General features: G+C 32.6%; 2 long non-coding RNA genes across 2 annotated transcripts; both read left to right on the top strand.

The window, feature by feature from the left end:
* Window positions 1-2,401: 2,401 nt before the first annotated feature.
* LOC136068076 (uncharacterized) lies at window positions 2,402-3,555 on the top strand. The gene is made up of 2 exons (XR_010629480.1): window positions 2,402-2,492; window positions 2,742-3,555. It is a non-coding gene; the product is annotated as an uncharacterized LOC136068076 (long non-coding RNA).
* A 6,149-nt stretch (window positions 3,556-9,704) lies between these two features.
* Window positions 9,705-10,835, top strand: LOC136068075 (uncharacterized). The gene is made up of 2 exons (XR_010629479.1): window positions 9,705-9,772; window positions 10,022-10,835. It is a non-coding gene; the product is annotated as an uncharacterized LOC136068075 (long non-coding RNA).
* Window positions 10,836-20,603: the final 9,768 nt, after the last annotated feature.

Below are 20,603 nucleotides of genomic sequence, written 5' to 3'. Positions count from 1 at the left end.
AAGAATGAATGGACCACAAACCTACAATTACAAAGCTGCCACTGATAATTTACATTTTTTAAAGAATATATATAAAAGGTCAATTCAAACAAACTTCTATGAACAGAAATTGGAAGAGTTAAAGTTAATCAATGTTTATATTGTTAGATTTTTTTTTTTAAACAAATAAAGATCAAATATAATAATATATTTCTTAAAAAATTGCGATTTGTTAATATAAGACTCAATTTTATATATATATATATCCATACGCTCCTTTGAGATTCAATTAGTTCTTCTATTTGTCTTCTGTTTTTTTTTTTTTTTTTTTCATATCCAGATAAATATTTTCTAGTAGACATTTGTAATTAAAAATATTTATGAATAAATGAAACACAATCTATAATAAAAAAAAAATACAATTTAACTAGAATAATATAATTTAATGTATAAAACAATAGAACCTGTTTTATCAAAAGCACAATTGCAACTTAATTAATATGATCACTTTACACTTTAAACCTGCACAAAAAAATTAAAGTTAATATTAGTACAAAGTAAATTATTCTAAATTTATAATTTGTTATTAATGCTCTTTTTTTTTTTTGGTAGCAGTAAACCTATATTTTTAGCATAAATGCATAATGTGTAGGACTCAAATTGATTGGATCGACTAACACTAAGACCTGCCCACTAGCAAAATGTGTAGAACTCAACTTGATCTACTAAGACTAAGACTAGCCCACCATCCCTCTAAATCTGATTTCTTCAAAAAAAAAAAAAAAAAAAAAGAGAACGTGTAGGACTAGATCACTAGATCAATGCCTTAATTCCCATGCCACTCATCTGATTTCTTAAGAAAAAAACACAAAAAACAAAAAAACAAAAAAAAAAAAAAGACAAAAAGTGTAAGACAAACGTGTAAGACTTAACCAACAGACCATTCAAAAGAATCAAAAGGCTTCTAGAGTTCTAGAGAAATCTAAGGAATCTAAAGAGTACTAAAGTTCAGCTTCAGCCAAAAGAGAAAAAAAAAAAAAAAAACCCAGACACGCCCACGCCTCTTCAAAAAAAAAAAAAAAAAAAAAAAAAAAAAAAAACCAAACACCCATGAAAAAAACCCGAGAGACCCAGCAGCAAACATGAAAAAGATGAAAGAGACAAGGAAGAGAAAACAAAAAACGAACCTTCAGTGAACACATAAGTCTACTGCCAACACAGACACAGTTGATGACTGATGAGTAAGCCAACTAATGAGTGTTTTTTTTAAGAATCAATATAGAGAGAGTCAGAGATTGAGTTTTTTTTTTTTTTTTTCTCTACTTTTGTAATATTTTCTTCTGTAAGCTAAACATTTTTGCTGTTTGTAATCTTTTCTTCTGCAAGCTAAAGATTTGGTGATGGTTTGATCTAATGGAATTAGCTTTCATGTCACATTGTCACTTCAGCTTTCTTCTATGTGATTAACGGGCCTCTGTGAGAAACGAGCTGGCCTGATGAGATTTAGTGATGGCCGTTAGAAATTTTTCTTTGGGTGAGAAACGGGCCTCTGTGAGAAACAAGCCTTCACGATGATGCCGTTTGTAATTTTTTTTTTCTCAGATGGAAAAATAATATTAGATAATATATTATTACTATTTGGGGGCCCTCTTATAAGTGGAAGCCTTAGGCGGGTGCCTAAGGGTGAGTTTGGTTGAGCTTTTTGTAAAAGTGCATAATGAAAAAATGAAGTTTTCAAAAAGTGCATAATGAAAAAATGGAGTTTCAAAAAGCTGGGTGTTTGATAAAAACTGTTAAAAATTGTTTTTTTTTTAAACTGAGTGTTTGGCTAGCACTTATAAAAGTGGCAGTTTGAGGGATAAATTACCAAAAAAGACAATGTATATATAAGGGAGTTTATTTCATACTTTTTATTATTATTTTTTATGTGAGTTTATTTCATACTTAAATCAACTACTTCATATACTTAAATCAATTTTTTTCTTTCTAAAAAAATTATTTTTTTCTCATCAATATTAGCTAATAATAACCTACCACTTAAAATTTATTGTGAAATTATTGTGATAATTGATATTGATTTTAATTTGAACGTATTATTACAATTATTTCTTTCTCTTTCTAAAAACATTATTTTTTTCTCACCAATATTAGCTAATAATAACCTACCCTTTAAGATTTATTGTGAAAATATTGTATAAATATTATGATAACATTTCCTCCTTCTTCTTTTTCCCCCCTTTTTTTTTCTCTTCCACCCACGTACCCTTCTCTTTTTTCTTTTTCTTTTTCTTTTTCCTTCTTTTCCCTTTTTCCCTACCACTTCCCCTCCAGAACATTCCACATTCCACTTTTCACTTTTTTCTTCATTCTTTCCCCTTTTTCCCTTTCACTTCCTCCAGAACGTTCCACTGTTGAGCCCTTTTTTTTTTTTTTTTTTTTTGACAATTCAAAAGCCGCTTTTTCACTTCCTCCAGAGAAGATGATGAAGAAGATGAAGATGATTGAAACATTGGGTTTGTATTTGTATTTGATTTTGATTTTGGGTTTAGGTTATGGGTTTTCAGTTAATGGTTATTTTGAGTTGATTTTCTGTGGATTTTGGGTTTGATTTTGAGTTGATTTTGTTTTGGGTTTATTTTGAGTTGGGTTTGAAATGGGTTTTGTTGATTGTGTTGATTGTGATGGTAGACCAGTGATAGACCGGGTTTGAAATGAGTTGATTTCGATTTTGTTGATTTTGTTGGGTGGTGCTGTGTTTGTAGCAAAACGGTGAGGGAAGAGCAGAGAGATGAGATGAGAGGAGAGGAATGAGGCACACAGACTAAGGACTGAGGACAGATTGAAGGGTAATTTGGTAATTGCCAATATTCTCCAACGGATATATGATGAACGCACATGGGACTTTTGCAAAATGGACCGAAGTGGAGCTTTCAGTGAATGCGCGTTTCTTCACAAATATAAAACGAAACTTTTGACAAAAAGTTGTGTTTTGGGCTTCACCAAACGCACATTTAAGCTTGACTTTTTTCAAAAAGCGCATTTTGGGCTCAAAACGTGGAAACAAACGGGCACTAAGTCGCCTATAGCTTCAGCCGGCCCTAATTGATGCATTGCCATGCAATGATGGGTATGGAAATGTTTTATTCTTTCTTCTTGCCATTTGTTGAATTGGGTGGTGGAAATGGCACCAACTTTGAGCTGCGGCTGAAATTTTTAGATAAGGCCTTGGGGGCTTCAGAGGCAGAGGAACAAAGAGAACGAAGAAGAGAGGCAATAGATTGGACAATCCAATCAAGCATCATTGTTTTAACTGACCTCCTCTTTGTTGGAATTACACTCCCATTCTTTGGTGTGAACCGTGGCTTTGTCTTGGCTCTACTCATCCCATTCTGATCATCTGAGTTCATCTCCAACAGCTTCTCTGGCTTTGTCATTTGAGTTCATCCATAGTTTGTAGAATTGTAGCATCCCTAGTAGCATCAACTAGCCTATATGGCCGACAGACAGTAACCTCCTCTTTGAGGATGTAAACTATGGATTTTCTACCGCATTCTTATTGGATTTAAACTCTACAAATTAATATGTCACCAATTATAAGAAATAATTCAAACACTCATTTATTATTTTGTTAAGCTCACACCAATCATATTATTTTGTTAAGCTCACACCAATCATATTTAATAAAACTTATAGTACTTTTGTATTTTTCTTCTTTTTGTAACAAGTGATACATCAATTTGTAATATGATTTGTTCAAAAAGAATGTTTGTAGAATCAGTAGCATCACTACCTCTAAAACGTCACCACTTAAATGCGAGCGCAACACGTGACCATAGAAGATTTTGTGTACATCTGCATCATCGTTTGAATGGGATCATGAAATAACTATCATTGCCTGCCGTTACTTTGGACTTTAATCTTATGGCATCTCTAGTACATGAACGACATGCCGTGGAGTTGGGTCTGCTAAATCCCGTCAAATAAAAATACACTCCGCGTGGTGGGAACAATCTCTGTCCCACACTCACAATTTCTAACTTTATAGAACATGTTTGCTACACAGCATTGGACCACCTTTGACTATCGCAACAAATTCTAGTTGGATTTTGTCTTGTAAATTATTCCTATAACGTCAATGTAAATTATTCTTCTCAACAAAAAGTGTACATTATTTTTGGAGAGGTAGNATATATATATATATATATATAGAGGTTTATCATTGAATTATCTGAAATTATGAATAAATAAAATATAAAATTATCATTTAATTTATAAATAATATAAATAGTCAATTTAAAAAAAAAAATATGAATGATTTTTTTAACAATACAAGATTTTTAGGGTTGATAAATGAAAGTTGATTTAATTAATTAAGTCAAATAATATAATCACAATTGTGATTTCGTTTCATTATTAGTAATGAATAAGTGTACGTTTGGTAAATTGTAATAGACACTATAATGTAATAACTATTCTTATTGTTTAGCTATACAGTTATTTGGTTATGTTTTTATTATATGTAATAATCATTCCATATGAATTCATATTCCTTAAAATGAGGAATAATCATTCCTTATTAAAAGTATTGTGTAAGGTTGAATTTATTCAATCATGTATTGGCTTTATTTCGTGTCAAATTTGCTTGTCATTTAGCAATTAGATATCCTGTATTTAGATGGAAATTATGTAAGGGTAGTGTGTGAAGAAAGCTCAAGAAGTGTGCACTCAAGAAGAGTCTTGCGACTGGATCTCATGATTGGCGAGTCGCCAAAGGTGGCACATGTGTGAAGCATGCAGGGGAGTTAAAGAGTCACGCTAGCTGTAGCACTACAGGACAAAACTTCTAGTCTAGCCAGACAGTTAACTTGCAACTCAAACTTGAAACTCGTTCGAGTCACGAGGTCAAGTCGCCAAACAGCTCTGTTTGTAACAAACTTGGCCTTTCGCATTCCAAACACACATCAGTATAAATACCCCTTATACCCACGTATTGTTAAGAGCTTCCAAAGAGAATTTTGAAAGAGAAACCCTAGAGAAAAACAAGATTGACTCAACCACAATCTTCATCCTTTGATTCTCCAAATTCCTCTACCATCACCCTCTCCATTGACACCTCCTTGAGAGGTACATTAGCCAAATATTTATCTCACCATACTCATATTTGTGAGAAGGTCATTTGGTGCTTGGAAAGTAGTTAGGAAGGGACCAATTGATATTGGTTGATGCTATAGACTATAGCGAAATCTGGTAAACTAGAGAAGACAAAAGTTTGGCGTAACCTCGTTAGAGTAAGAAGCTTGGAAGGCTTAGGTACACTGGGTAGATTAGGCTTGGAGAGTCTTCTGCTGTTCATGTATCCTAACTTCATTCTTTAGTAAATTATTGACCACTTGGAGGGCAGCAGAGAGGTTTTACGTCGAGAATTTCGGTTTCCTCTTCGATAACACATCACTGTGTTGTCTTTGTGTTTGCATCTCTCTTCCCTTAATCTTTGCCATTTAATTTTTGCTATGGTTGTAATTTTATTTGGTTTAGATTATCTAATCAATTTTGTTTTAGCTTATTTTCATATTCTGCATATACATTATTTGATAATAAACTTGAATTGATAATTTGTAATTTAGGGGTCTTTGTTCAAGGTGTTTTACACACTATTTGAACATTCAATTGGTATCAGAGCAGGTATACTTGTTGAGATTTAAATACCTAAATGTGATCTTTGACCCCTTGTGTTATTTGTTATGGATAGTGATTTGTGTGCTTCTATGCATGTTTTGGATGTTGATAAATGTAACTTGTCATATGTTTGTGAAAACGCTTCTATGAGTGATAATCCTCATAGTTGTGATGCTATGTTACATGAATCTTTGGGTGTTGTGGATATTCCTAACATAAAACTCTTTAAGAAAAATATTATGAAGTTTCATAAGGATTTGAGCAAGTTATTTTGTAAAAATGATAATTTGATTGTTAAGCTCAATGAATCCAACAAATTAGTTGAAAAATATAAGAAACTTCCTAAAAATTCTCTTGAAAAGCTGAAAAAGTTTGAGTGTTTGAATATGAACTTGGATGCTAAACTTGTTTTGTCTAACGAACTTGTTGATGAGCTAAAATATGAAAATGAATCTCTTAAGATGCATGTCAAGTGTTTGATTGCTGAACCTATTACTAAATATAATGAAAATATTTGTTGCAATCATGTTGTGATATCCGATTTTGTGCCTATTATGTATTCTACCTCAAAGGACAAATCGGTGTACATTCCTCCACACAAAAGAAATCAAAAGGTGAAGAGAAAGGCTATTAAGTTAAAGCCCCTGTTTAGGTCTCAATCTAAGGTTTTGAATAGATCTAAGGTTGTTCCAACTTGCCACCATTGTGGTGTGATCGGTCACATAAGACCTCAATGTTCCAAATTGAAGAGAGAACAAAATCATGTTACTAAATCCCTTCCCAAAAAGTCTAGTAGACCTAAACACATTATTTGTCACTATTGTGGTACCCTTGGTCATCTTAGACCTTATTGCTTTAAGTTTCAAACTCTTAAAAGAATTAAAATAAAAGAGAAACTTGAGCTTCTTAGAAGGTGTGCTATGAAAGCTAAACCAGTTTTAAGTGAAAATAACATGTTGTTAAAGAAAGTGTTTAATGCTCTTAACTCATTGTCTATGTGCATCTCTGATTCTCACTCTTCTAACCATCGTCTCTCTTCACATGAGACACTCATTCCAAACAATTGTTCCATTTGGATGAAGAAGGGTTCCTATGATTAAACTTTTACTTTTTTGGTCTTTAATCTAATTCTTTCGATCTTTATGGGATCTTTCATGCATTGAATGTTATATCTTCATGCATTTTATGCATCTTGCATTTCTTTGTATGCATTGCTTTTGTTTTGATCTTACTTTTATATTTTAGTTTTGTGTGAGTAAAAAAATCCAAAACCACATAAAAAGTGAAAAATTCAAAAAATTTAATTGTATATGTTTGAGCACTTATCTCATGTGAGTTTAGCATTGTACTTTCATACATATGACGTAGTGCATTTATGAACTTAGCTTGCTATTTATGCACATCTATCTTTGTGGGAAAAATCTTGACATCTATGTGTGATTGTTGTAAATCAATCTTCAAGGTTGTCATGAATGATTAGTCAATAGTCATGTTGGTTTTGATACATGCGTAGACTTGTACATATATCTCTTCCCACTCTTTTATTTTTGCTTAAAAAGCTCAACTAATATAAATCTTAAAATGAAAAGAGATAATAAGCTGTAAAAACTGTCGCATATACTAGTATTTGATTAGGAAAAAAGGAAAGTGACTTGTATTGAAAATGTGTGGTGCCCAAAAAGCCAAAGGCTTGTTCATAAATTGAAATATCAAAAATTTTAGGCATCAATCTCAAAAAGAGATGTAAAGATAAAAAAAAATGATCATATGTTATGAATTGTAAAGAAGCCAAACGGAAAGCTTCAAAGATATGTAATCATTTTTTTGTAGGAGGTTATATATGTTTATTTCTATAATTGAGATAGACCACTTGACTTAGAACTAAGTGTGTATGACTTGATTGAATTGATCATTGAATCTTCACTCTAAACTAAGAACTATTTCACATTTAATACACACACACAACACACATGCCTAATGTTCAATGAATGTCTTATTCATTTGTTCGATTGTATTTGTTTAAATGTAATATGTGTGTGCTTAACTATATATGGATCAAATCAAAAAAAAATTTGATCATTTTATATGTATTTGGAAGTGATTTTCATCACTCTTTGTGTTCATGTTTAGTGCTTACTTTGTTCTTCAATGTTTAAGCATGTTTTGTGTTGAAAAACAAGTGTCAAAATTTTTGGCTACTCATTCTGGCTACTCTCACGAGTAGCGAGTTTTGGTTACTCGTTTTGGTGACTTGCCTAGTCGCGAGACCCAGTCACGAGTTTACATAGAATGGTTTCATGACTCACTCGCGACTCATCTCACGACTCGCTAATCGCGAAACACCCAAAAATAGCTTTTTAAAGGGCTTTTTGTGGGAAACCTGTTTTTAAACCTCTTCATCCTCTCTTAAACCCCTCTTTCAATATTTTTACATCAAAACCCAATCAATTCGAATGGTTATTCATTCCATTAACATCTCTAAGGTAATTTTAAACTCTTTTCATTGATTTAAATCCTTAGATTATGTTTTGGAGAGTTTTGTACTCTTGGTTGGGATGTTCATCATAGGAGTTGGAAAATTTTAATTTTTGTCAAATTTTTGTATGGGATTGGCTTCTTTTGATAATTTGCTTTGGATGTTGGCCCCTTGTGCCAAAAAGAACATGTATTAAGGGTGGATTTCATGATGTTCATGCATTGTTTCACATTATTGTTCATAGTGTGCATGCTAGGTGTTTGATAAAATGTTTCTTAGGCATTTTCTCTCTTATTTGGACTCCGATGAGTACCAAATTTTGGGATTTCTCTTGTTTCCTCATTAGGAATATGTTTGGTTGATTGGTTGTGTATTCAACACACCTTGCCCCACATGTGCATTTTCCGTACTTTGATTATGCTTTCCACATAGCCACCTCTTGCACACACTTTTTTTTTTTTTTTTTCTCTACTTTTGTAATATTTTCTTCTGTAAGCTAAACATTTTTGCTGTTTGTAATCTTTTCTTCTGCAAGCTAAAGATTTGGTGATGGTTTGATCTAATGGAATTAGCTTTCATGTCACATTGTCACTTCAGCTTTCTTCTATGTGATTAACGGGCCTCTGTGAGAAACGAGCTGGCCTGATGAGATTTAGTGATGGCCGTTAGAAATTTTTCTTTGGGTGAGAAACGGGCCTCTGTGAGAAACAAGCCTTCACGATGATGCCGTTTGTAATTTTTTTTTTCTCAGATGGAAAAATAATATTAGATAATATATTATTACTATTTGGGGGCCCTCTTATAAGTGGAAGCCTTAGGCGGGTGCCTAAGGGTGAGTTTGGTTGAGCTTTTTGTAAAAGTGCATAATGAAAAAATGAAGTTTTCAAAAAGTGCATAATGAAAAAATGGAGTTTCAAAAAGCTGGGTGTTTGATAAAAACTGTTAAAAATTGTTTTTTTTTTAAACTGAGTGTTTGGCTAGCACTTATAAAAGTGGCAGTTTGAGGGATAAATTACCAAAAAAGACAATGTATATATAAGGGAGTTTATTTCATACTTTTTATTATTATTTTTTATGTGAGTTTATTTCATACTTAAATCAACTACTTCATATACTTAAATCAATTTTTTTCTTTCTAAAAAAATTATTTTTTTCTCATCAATATTAGCTAATAATAACCTACCACTTAAAATTTATTGTGAAATTATTGTGATAATTGATATTGATTTTAATTTGAACGTATTATTACAATTATTTCTTTCTCTTTCTAAAAACATTATTTTTTTCTCACCAATATTAGCTAATAATAACCTACCCTTTAAGATTTATTGTGAAAATATTGTATAAATATTATGATAACATTTCCTCCTTCTTCTTTTTCCCCCCTTTTTTTTTCTCTTCCACCCACGTACCCTTCTCTTTTTTCTTTTTCTTTTTCTTTTTCCTTCTTTTCCCTTTTTCCCTACCACTTCCCCTCCAGAACATTCCACATTCCACTTTTCACTTTTTTCTTCATTCTTTCCCCTTTTTCCCTTTCACTTCCTCCAGAACGTTCCACTGTTTTTTTTGACAATTCAAAAGCCGCTTTTTCACTTCCTCCAGAGAAGATGATGAAGAAGATGAAGATGATTGAAACATTGGGTTTGTATTTGTATTTGATTTTGATTTTGGGTTTAGGTTATGGGTTTTCAGTTAATGGTTATTTTGAGTTGATTTTCTGTGGATTTTGGGTTTGATTTTGAGTTGATTTTGTTTTGGGTTTATTTTGAGTTGGGTTTGAAATGGGTTTTGTTGATTGTGTTGATTGTGATGGTAGACCAGTGATAGACCGGGTTTGAAATGAGTTGATTTCGATTTTGTTGATTTTGTTGGGTGGTGCTGTGTTTGTAGCAAAACGGTGAGGGAAGAGCAGAGAGATGAGATGAGAGGAGAGGAATGAGGCACACAGACTAAGGACTGAGGACAGATTGAAGGGTAATTTGGTAATTGCCAATATTCTCCAACGGATATATGATGAACGCACATGGGACTTTTGCAAAATGGACCGAAGTGGAGCTTTCAGTGAATGCGCGTTTCTTCACAAATATAAAACGAAACTTTTGACAAAAAGTTGTGTTTTGGGCTTCACCAAACGCACATTTAAGCTTGACTTTTTTCAAAAAGCGCATTTTGGGCTCAAAACGTGGAAACAAACGGGCACTAAGTCGCCTATAGCTTCAGCCGGCCCTAATTGATGCATTGCCATGCAATGATGGGTATGGAAATGTTTTATTCTTTCTTCTTGCCATTTGTTGAATTGGGTGGTGGAAATGGCACCAACTTTGAGCTGCGGCTGAAATTTTTAGATAAGGCCTTGGGGGCTTCAGAGGCAGAGGAACAAAGAGAACGAAGAAGAGAGGCAATAGATTGGACAATCCAATCAAGCATCATTGTTTTAACTGACCTCCTCTTTGTTGGAATTACACTCCCATTCTTTGGTGTGAACCGTGGCTTTGTCTTGGCTCTACTCATCCCATTCTGATCATCTGAGTTCATCTCCAACAGCTTCTCTGGCTTTGTCATTTGAGTTCATCCATAGTTTGTAGAATTGTAGCATCCCTAGTAGCATCAACTAGCCTATATGGCCGACAGACAGTAACCTCCTCTTTGAGGATGTAAACTATGGATTTTCTACCGCATTCTTATTGGATTTAAACTCTACAAATTAATATGTCACCAATTATAAGAAATAATTCAAACACTCATTTATTATTTTGTTAAGCTCACACCAATCATATTATTTTGTTAAGCTCACACCAATCATATTTAATAAAACTTATAGTACTTTTGTATTTTTCTTCTTTTTGTAACAAGTGATACATCAATTTGTAATATGATTTGTTCAAAAAGAATGTTTGTAGAATCAGTAGCATCACTACCTCTAAAACGTCACCACTTAAATGCGAGCGCAACACGTGACCATAGAAGATTTTGTGTACATCTGCATCATCGTTTGAATGGGATCATGAAATAACTATCATTGCCTGCCGTTACTTTGGACTTTAATCTTATGGCATCTCTANTTAGAGCACTAAAGTTTTGGTTCCATAATTGGCTAAGTGGCTATTTAATTAGAAACCAAATTTCAGGTTTACTTGATGTTATCAACTTATCATTCTCCCCCAACCCCCCCCCCCCTATCTATTTAATCTTCCAAATTTACCTTTATCTTGCAAAATTGTGTGCATTCTAAATTTTACATTCTAAAAATATTCAAGCCAAATATAATGAATATTCTATTATGATTTTCTTTATTTTTTTAAGAGATTGTATGTCATCTGCTTGATCAAATTTAATTTAGATTGAAAATGTTTTTATTTATTTTGGATTGACATCCTCTAAAACTTATAAGATGATTTTAACATAATTTTTTTGAAAATTCAAAAAATTTATAACTTGTCACATCATCAATTTTGACTAAAGTACACTTTTAGGCTTTTAGCCATTAAAGTTTATGCTTATTTTTATTTTAACTCTACTACATTTCAAAATTTTCATTTTGGCACACTCATTTGATTCCATTTTCATATTGGTCATGCCATCCAATTCTATTAGTAATCTAGTCCATTAAGTGTCAGATAAATGCAATTCATCATAACACATCTCCCAAGTCCTTTTTTATTAGTAAATTGACAATTAAGTGCCAAATAAGTGTTTCCACTAAGACACATCATCCATATAAGTTTATTTATATTAGTAATTGATGAAGTGTGAATTCGTCAGTCAATGAATGTAGACAGGGACGATCTTGGGCCTCCGGCAAGGGTGTTTTCTTAAGGACGGTCACCAGTGTGGTGCCTGCCACAACGTCTCCAATGCTAAAGTTAGTGTCAAGAATTACAAAAATAAGCAATCAAATAGCATCAATCTCAATATGTTCATACCTCTTCAGTGGGAGAGTGTGAGGGATTTATATATGTTGTTGTAGGTTCTAGCCGTTGGGTAATTTATGGAGGTTTAACTTCCCTCTGGGTAACGCTTCCTGGCCTCATCATGTGGCTTTAATTAGATCCCAACGGTCTGTCCAACTGGGTTTGTAACCGTCCCTGTCATTTACTGATGGTATTGAACGAAATGTTGTCCCCGTCAGTAACGTGTTTTCTCGTCATTGAAGACTTTCCTCATCGGTCCAACTTACCTCTTACAAGATCTACTTCGTCAGTCCCATCAATTGCCCCCGGATTCCGTGGTCGTCATGACGTGTCGTGTTGACCAAGGAAGGTGAAAGGTTTTTTAGCAGTAGGCGGTTGGGTTTTTGAGCTGTAATTAATGTGCTGCGGCGGTTCCTTTTGGGTTGTGGTCCACGTGGCACCTTTTGATTGGGGGAGTTAATGCTTCACATGATGAGTCTCCTTGATTTTCCCACTGGTTTTTCAGCTTCCCAATCTTTGGTTTTAAACTTCCCCTCTCCTCATCATTTTCTTTTCACCTTTTCGAAAAAGCTCCTCCATTATTGCTCTGGTTCTCATCTTCTCCGCCTTCCTTCCCAGCGATTTTTTCCTGCGCAGCGCCACGGTTTTCTTCTCCGAGGTAAGTCCTTCCTTTTGGCTTTCTGTTTACTTTGTTCATTTCTGTTATTGTAAATTTCTGATCTTTTATTTCTTCTTTCCTTGCTGTTTCTTCTTTGCTTTTCTTCTTCTTTTTTTTTTTTTTTTTTTTTTTTTTTTNAAAAATTTCTAACGGCCATCACTAAATCTCATCAGGCCAGCTCGTTTCTCACAGAGGCCCGTTAATCACATAGAAGAAAGCTGAAGTGACAATGTGACATGAAAGCTAATTCCATTAGATCAAACCATCACCAAATCTTTAGCTTGCAGAAGAAAAGATTACAAACAGCAAAAATGTTTAGCTTACAGAAGAAAATATTACAAAAGTAGAGAAAAAAAAAAAAAAAAACTCAATCTCTGACTCTCTCTATATTGATTCTAAAAAAACACTCATTAGTTGGCTTACTCATCAGTCATCAACTGTGTCTGTGTTGGCAATAGACTTGTGTGTTCATGAAGGTTCGTTTTTTGTTTTCTCTTCCTTTGTCTCTTTCTCTTTTCATGTTTGCTGCTGGGTGTCTCGGTTTTTTTTCATGGGTGTTTGGGTTTTTTTTTTTTTTTTTTGAAGAGGCGTGGGCGTGTCTGGGTTTTTTTTTCTCTTTTTGGCTGAAGCTGAACTTTAGTACTCTTTAGATTCCTTAGATTTCTCTAGAACTCTAGAAGCCTTTTGATTCTTTTGAATGGTCTGTTGGTTAAGTCTTACACGTTTGTCTTACACTTTTTGTCTTTTTTTTTTGTTTTTTTTTTTTGTTTTTTTTTTTTTAAGAAATCATATGAGTGGCATGGGAATTAAGGCATTGATCCAGTGATCTAGTCCTACACGTTCTCTTTTTTTTTTTTTTTTTTTTGAAGAAATCAGATTTAGAGGGATGGTGGGCTAGTCTTAGTCTTAGTAGATCAAGTTGAGTTCTACACATTTTGCTAGTGAGCAGGTCTTAGTGTTAGTGGATCCAATCAATTTGAGTCCTACACATTATGCATTTATGCTAAAAATATAGGTTTACTGCTACCAAAAAAAAAAAAAAAAGAGCATTAATAACAAAATTATAAATTTAGAATAATTTACTTTGTACTAATATTAACTTTAATTTTTTTGTGCAGGTTTAAAGTGTAAAGTGATCATATTAATTAAAGTTGCAATTGTGCTTTTGGTAAAAAGGTTCTATTGTTTTATACATTAAATTTATATTATTCTAGTTAAATTGTTTTTTTTTTTTTTTTATTATAGATTGTATATTTTTTAATTACAAATGTTACTAGAAAATATTTATCTGGATATGAAAAAAAAAAAAAAAAAAGACAAAGACAAATAGAAGAACTAATTGAATCTCAAAAAGGAGCTATGGACAAATTTATTACTAATAAAAAACAAAATCTTGTAGAAAATTTGAGTGAAGGTTTCATAAATGAACAAGAAATTCGTCAAAAAGAATTAGAAGATAATGAAAATATACAACAAAATGATAATAACGAAGGTGGTCATGATAATGTTCAAACATGTAATGTCACCATTCTTAATAATGAAGCTCAAAATAATTTAGAGGAGAGGAAAATTTAATAATCAACCAAATTATATTCCTACAAATATTTTTGATCCAAGTCAATGGAAAACTATTGATATAAAATTAAGAGATTTGTTAATAGAAAATGGTCCAATAAGAGTTGATGATCTAAACTTTCCTATAGATAGAACTCTAGACATTTTTCTACTACGCATTATATTCGAAAATTACCAAATGGGGAGAAACATGATAGAAAATGGTTAGTGTATTCGAAAGACTAGATAAAGTATTTTGTTTTTGTTGCAAGTTGTTTAATTCAAAATCTAATACAAATCAACTAGCTAATGGAGGAACTAAGGATTGGAAAAATATTAGTTCTATTCTTAAAAATCACAAAACAACAGTGAGCATATTACCAATATGAATACTTGGATTGATTTAGAACTAATATTAGAAGAATAAAACAATTGAGAAAAATGTCCAAGAACAAATTAAGAAAGAGAAAGATCATTGGAAAAAAGTATTATTAAGAATAATAGCGGTGGTAAAAAATCTTGGTAAAAATAATTTGGCATTCCAGGAAATAACAAAAAGATCTATTAAGAAAATAACGGAAATTTTTTAAGTATAATTGAAATGATTGCAGAATTTGATCCAGTAATGCAAGACCATGTTCAATGTATTCAACATGGTGCAATCCTAATCATTATCTTGGACATAATATACAAAATGAAGTGATACAATTATTAGCAAATGAAATTAAAAGTAAAATTATAAAAAAGATTAAAGAAGCAAAATACTTTTCTATTATACTTGATTGTACCCCTGATGTAAGTCATTAAGAACAAATGACTCTCATACTAAGATATGTAGATATTTCAATAAGTTTGATAAAAATAGATGAACATTTTGTGGAATTTTTAAACGTAGATGATACTTCTGGAAAAGGTCTTTTCAATGAAATTATAAATGCAATAAAAAATCTTGAACTTTTTTTTTTTTTTTTTTTTTTTTTTTTTTTTTTTCTTATTTGCCTCTTCTTTCTGCTTTTGTAATATTTTCTTCTGTAAGCTAAACATTTTTGCCGTTTGTAATCTTTTCTTCTGCAAGCTAAAGATTTGGTGATGGTTTGATCTGATGGAATTAGCTTTCATGTCACATTGTCACTTCAACTTTCTTCTATGTGATAAACGGGCCTCTGTGAGAAACGAGCTGGCCTGATGAGATTTGGTGATGGTCGTTAGAAATTTTTTTTGGGCGAGAAACGGGCCTCTGTGAGAAACAAGCCTTCATGGTGATGCCGTTTGTAATTTTTTTTTTCTCAGATGGAAAAATAATATTAGATAATATATTATTACTATTTGGGGGCCCTCTTATAAGTGGGAACCTTAGGCGGGTGCCTAAGGGTGAGTTTGGTTGAGCTTTTTGTAAAAGTGCATAATGAAAAAGTGAAGTTTTCAAAAAGTGCATAATGAAAAAATGGAGTTTCAAAAAGCTGGGTGTTTGGTAAAAACTGTTAAAAAGTGTTTTTAAAAAAAATTGAGTGTTTGGCTAGCACTTATAAAAGTGGCAGTTTGAGGGATAAATTACCAAAAATGACAATGTATATATAAGGGAGTTTATTTCATACTTTTTTTTATTATTTTTTATGTGAGTTTATTTCATACTTAAATCAACTACTTCATATACTTAAATCAATTTTTTTCTTTCTAAAAAAATTATTTTTTTCTCATCAATATTAGCTAATAATAACCTACCATTTAAGATTTATTGTGAAAATATTGTGAAATTATTGTGATAATTGATACTGATTTTAATTTGAACGTATTATTACAATTATTTCTTTCTCTTTCTAAAAAAATTATTTTTTTCTCACCAATATTAGCTAATAATAACCTACCATTTAAGATTTATTGTGAAAATATTGTACAAATATTATGATAACATTTCCTCCTTCTTCTTCTTTTTACCCCCTTTTTTTTTCTCCTCCACCCACGTACCCTTCTCTTTTTTCTTTTTCTTTTTCTTTTTCCTTCTTTTCCCTTTTTCCCTACCACTTCCCCTCCAGAACATTCCACATTCCACTTTTCACTTTTTTCTTCATTCTTTCCCCTTTTTCCCTTTCACTTCCTCCAGAACGTTCCACTGCTGAGCCTTTTTTTTTTTTTTTTGACAATTCGAAAGCCGCTTTTTCACTTCCTCCAGAGAAGATGATGAAGAAGATGAAGAAGATGAAGATGATTGAAACATTGGGTTTGTATTTGTATTTGATTTTGATTTTGGGTTTGGGTTATGGGTTTTCAGTTAATGGTTATTTTGAGTTGATTTTCTATGGATTTTGGGTTTGATTTTGAGTTGATTTTGTTTTGGGTTTATTTTGAGTTGGGTTTGAAATGAGTTTTGTTAATTGTGTTGATTGTGATGGTAGACCAGTGATAGACCGGGTTTGAAATGAGTTGATTTCGATTTTGTTGATTTTGTTGGGTGGTGCTGTGTTTATAGCAAAACGGTGAGGGAAGAGCAGAGAGATGAGAGGAGAGGAGAGGAATGAGGCGCACAGACTAAGGACTGAGGACAGATTGAAGGGTAATTTGGTAATTGCCAATATTCTCCAACGGATATATGATGAACGCGCATGGGACTTTTGCAAAATGGACCGAAGTGGAGCTTTCAGTGAATGCGCATTTCTTCACAAATATAAAACGAAACTTTTGACAAAAAGTTGTGTTTTGGGCTTCACCAAACGCACATTTAGGCTTGACTTTTTTCAAAAAGCGCGTTTTGGGCTCAAAACGTGGAAACAAACGGGCACTAAGTCGCCTATAGCTTCAGCCGGCCCTAATTGATGCATTGCCATGCAATGATGGGTATGGAAATGTTTTATTCTTTCTTCTTGCCATTTGTTGAATTGGGTGGTGGAAATGGCACCAACTTTGCGCTGCGGCTGAAATTTTTAGATAAGGCCTTGGGGGCTTCAGAGGCAGAGGAACAAAGAGAACGAAGAAGAGAGGCAATAGATTGGACAATCCAATCAAGCATCATTGTTTTAACTAACCTCCTCTTTGTTGGAATTACACTCCCATTCTTTGGTGTGAACCATGGCTTTGTCTTGGCTCTACTCATCCCATTCTGATCATCTTAGTTCATCTCCAACAGCTTCTCTGGCTTTGTCATTTGAGTTCATCCATAGTTTGTAGAATTGTAGCATCCCTAGTAGCATCAACTAGCCTATATGGCCGACAGATAGTAACCTCCTCTTTGAGGATGTAAACTATGGATTTTCTACCGCATTCTTATTGGATTTAAACTCTACAAATTAATATATCACCAATTATAAGAAATAATTCAAACACTCATTTATTATTTTGTTAAGCTCACACCAATCATATTGAATATCACATTAATTTGTTAAGCTCACACAAATCATATTATTTTGTTAAGCTCACACCAATCATATTTAATAAAACTTATGGTACTTTTGTATTTTTCTTCTTTTTGTAACAAGTGATACATCAATTTGTAATATGATTTGTTCAAAAAGAATGTTTGTAGAATCAGTAGCATCACTACCTCTAAAACGTCACCACTTAAATGCGAGCGCAACACGTGACCATAGAAGATTTTGTGTACATCTGCATCATCGTTTGAATGGGATCATGAAATAACTATCATTGCCTGCCGTTACTTTGGACTTTAATCTTATGGCATCTCTACTACATGAACGACATGCCGTGGAGTTGGATCTGCTAAATCCCGTCAAAGAAAAATACACCCCGCGTGGTGGGAACAATCTCTGTCCCACACTCACAATTTCTAACTTTATAGAACATGTTTGCTACACAGCATTGGACCACCTTTGACTATCACAACAAATTCTAGTTGGATTTTGTCTTGTAAATTATTCCTATAACGTCAATGTAAATTATTCTTCTCAACAAAAAGTGTACATTATTTTTGGAGAGGTAGGAACAGAGCCAAGTTTCTTCTGGGGGGCCAAAGCATCAAAAGTTTTAACAATATTAAATTAATATATGAAAAATAAAACTAACATCTATATAATATTAACAAAATATAAATAAAAGAAGATTTATAAAATAATGGTTACTTATAACTTATTACATTTCCAATCAATTAGTCTTTTAAATCACAACAATTATCAAAGTATCCACTAAGTGTAATTGCATAATTAATATCATAACAATTTTTCTTTCAATGTATAAAATATATCAAAGAATCCACTAGAAAATGTAACTCTGAAGCCTAGTTCGACTTTTGACATGTTCTTGACATAAAATACTTATTTATTGACTATTTTATAAAGGAAATAGTGTCAATTAGATTTTTTTTTTTTTTTTTTGAGAGAATATCAACCAGAAAGTTGTAACTCATATTTAACATTACTGTATGTCCAATATTATTCTTACTAGAAAAACTAATTAGTGTTGTTAACTAGTTTTCTTAATATATATATATATATATATTAAAAAAAAAAAAAGGATGACAAAAAATAAGAAGTAATCAAACAATCCTTAAGGTGGAACCAAGCGGCATGACATCACTCAAAATTGAAAATCCTATACTTTTAACTTAGATTTAGGTCTCAAACATCAATTAAGCAAACTATAATACCAAACATATATAGGTTAAGTGACGCCTCCCCCTAATAATTTTGGTCAACCTTTAATTTGAAATGGTTATTTTTCAATTGAATCCATAGGCCACAACTTTGATACAAACACATATAGGTCAAAGTGATGACCATTTAAATTTTACAAGATAAAGCTTATTAATGATGTGACAATAAATATAATTGGAAGACTTTTAGTTTTAAACACCACAAAAAATTAATATTTATTAAATTTATTTTTATATAGTAAATTTCATATTATTCTTAGCATCACTCTTTCTTTTTTAGATTCAATTTGGGGTACCAAATATTAACTTTTGGTATTTACTTTCAAATATTTATATACAAAGAATTTTTTTGAAAGAAATTCCAGGGAGACCTTGGTCTACAAACAACTACGTCCTTGTGAATAGGAACATAAAAGATAAATGAAAATTACCTCAAACATTAAAGGTGTAATTTCCAGTACTGTCAAGTATTATCATATTCTTATTTATCATCTCTTTTTAAAGACATGTAATATAATTAAAGTTGATAAATATTATAATACTAAATGTTTGAAATTCACTGTACATGACATCGTTTAATTACCACCAAAAGAAGGAGCGGAAGACAAAGAAAAGATCAAACAGAGGCCTTGAAATCGTTCCAGAAGACCAGTGCAACATTATATTTGGAAATATGTTACTCTTAACTTGCTATTTGATGAATTGGGAGGTGGAAGTGGCACCAACTTTGAGCTGCTGCTGGACTTTTCAGATAGGGCGGCCTTGGGGGCTTCAGAGGCAGAGGAACAAAGAGAACGGAGAAGAGAGGCAATAAATTTGACAATCGAATGAAGCATCATTGTTTTAACTAACCTCCTCTTTGCTGGAATTACAGTACCCCCACTCTTTGGTGTGAACCTTGACTCTGTCTTGGCTCGAATCGCTTTCTGATCATCTAAGTTCATCTCCACCACCTTCTCTCGCTTCGTCATGTGCCTCTTGGCTTTGACTATCCCCTCACTTTGGTTCAGCTTCATCACCTTCTGCCTCCCTAGTTTTTCTCTACCCACCCAGTCTTCAAAAGAATTGTGTGTACTATGTAAACCTCTTTTTCTCTTTCTCTCAAGTAGCTGGAATCTTTAGCTTTTCTGAGTTTTTAAGAACAAATGTAGAGAGCATTAAATGGAAGGATAAAGAGGGCGGTGTGTGTAAAGAAATTTTTTTTAAAGAAATATATATATATATATATATATATATTTTAAGAATACTAAGTATTTAATGCACATAAACAGAGGGGAGAAGGTCTTAACACATACACTGAGAGAAGAGAGAAGGTCTTAGCACACACACCGAGAGAGGAGAAAAGGTTTAAAGAAACTAACAGGGATCTTCAATGAAAATTCCACAATTGCATAGACCTATTTACAGTTGTGTAGCCCTTGTCACTAGATCTGCATTGCTGGTGACTGGTGAGGTAAGTAAGGAATGGGCAAGTTTTAGTGGAAAGGAATATCTGCCTTAATATTCTCAGCTTGACCTTTTACCTTTAAATGGTTCTGAGGTTCCTCCACTTGGCAATATTTTTCATATTTTGTCTCGCAGTAAAACTCAGTACCTTGTTATTTATAAACTGTCATTTAATGATAGAGGATCAGCTTTTGAAAATGATAAGTTTTTACGTATAGAATAGAATTTTAACCTACATTATCCATTCAATTGCTTTTTATCACCATGTCAAGATACCGGTTAGTTTTTAGTGAGAGTTTATAC

The sequence above is a fragment of the Quercus suber genome, unplaced genomic scaffold, assembly GCF_002906115.3.
Source record: "Quercus suber isolate HL8 unplaced genomic scaffold, Cork oak 2.0 scaffold_98, whole genome shotgun sequence".
Lineage (NCBI taxonomy): Eukaryota > Viridiplantae > Streptophyta > Magnoliopsida > Fagales > Fagaceae > Quercus > Quercus suber.
This window is presented reverse-complemented; position numbering and strand designations above follow the sequence as displayed.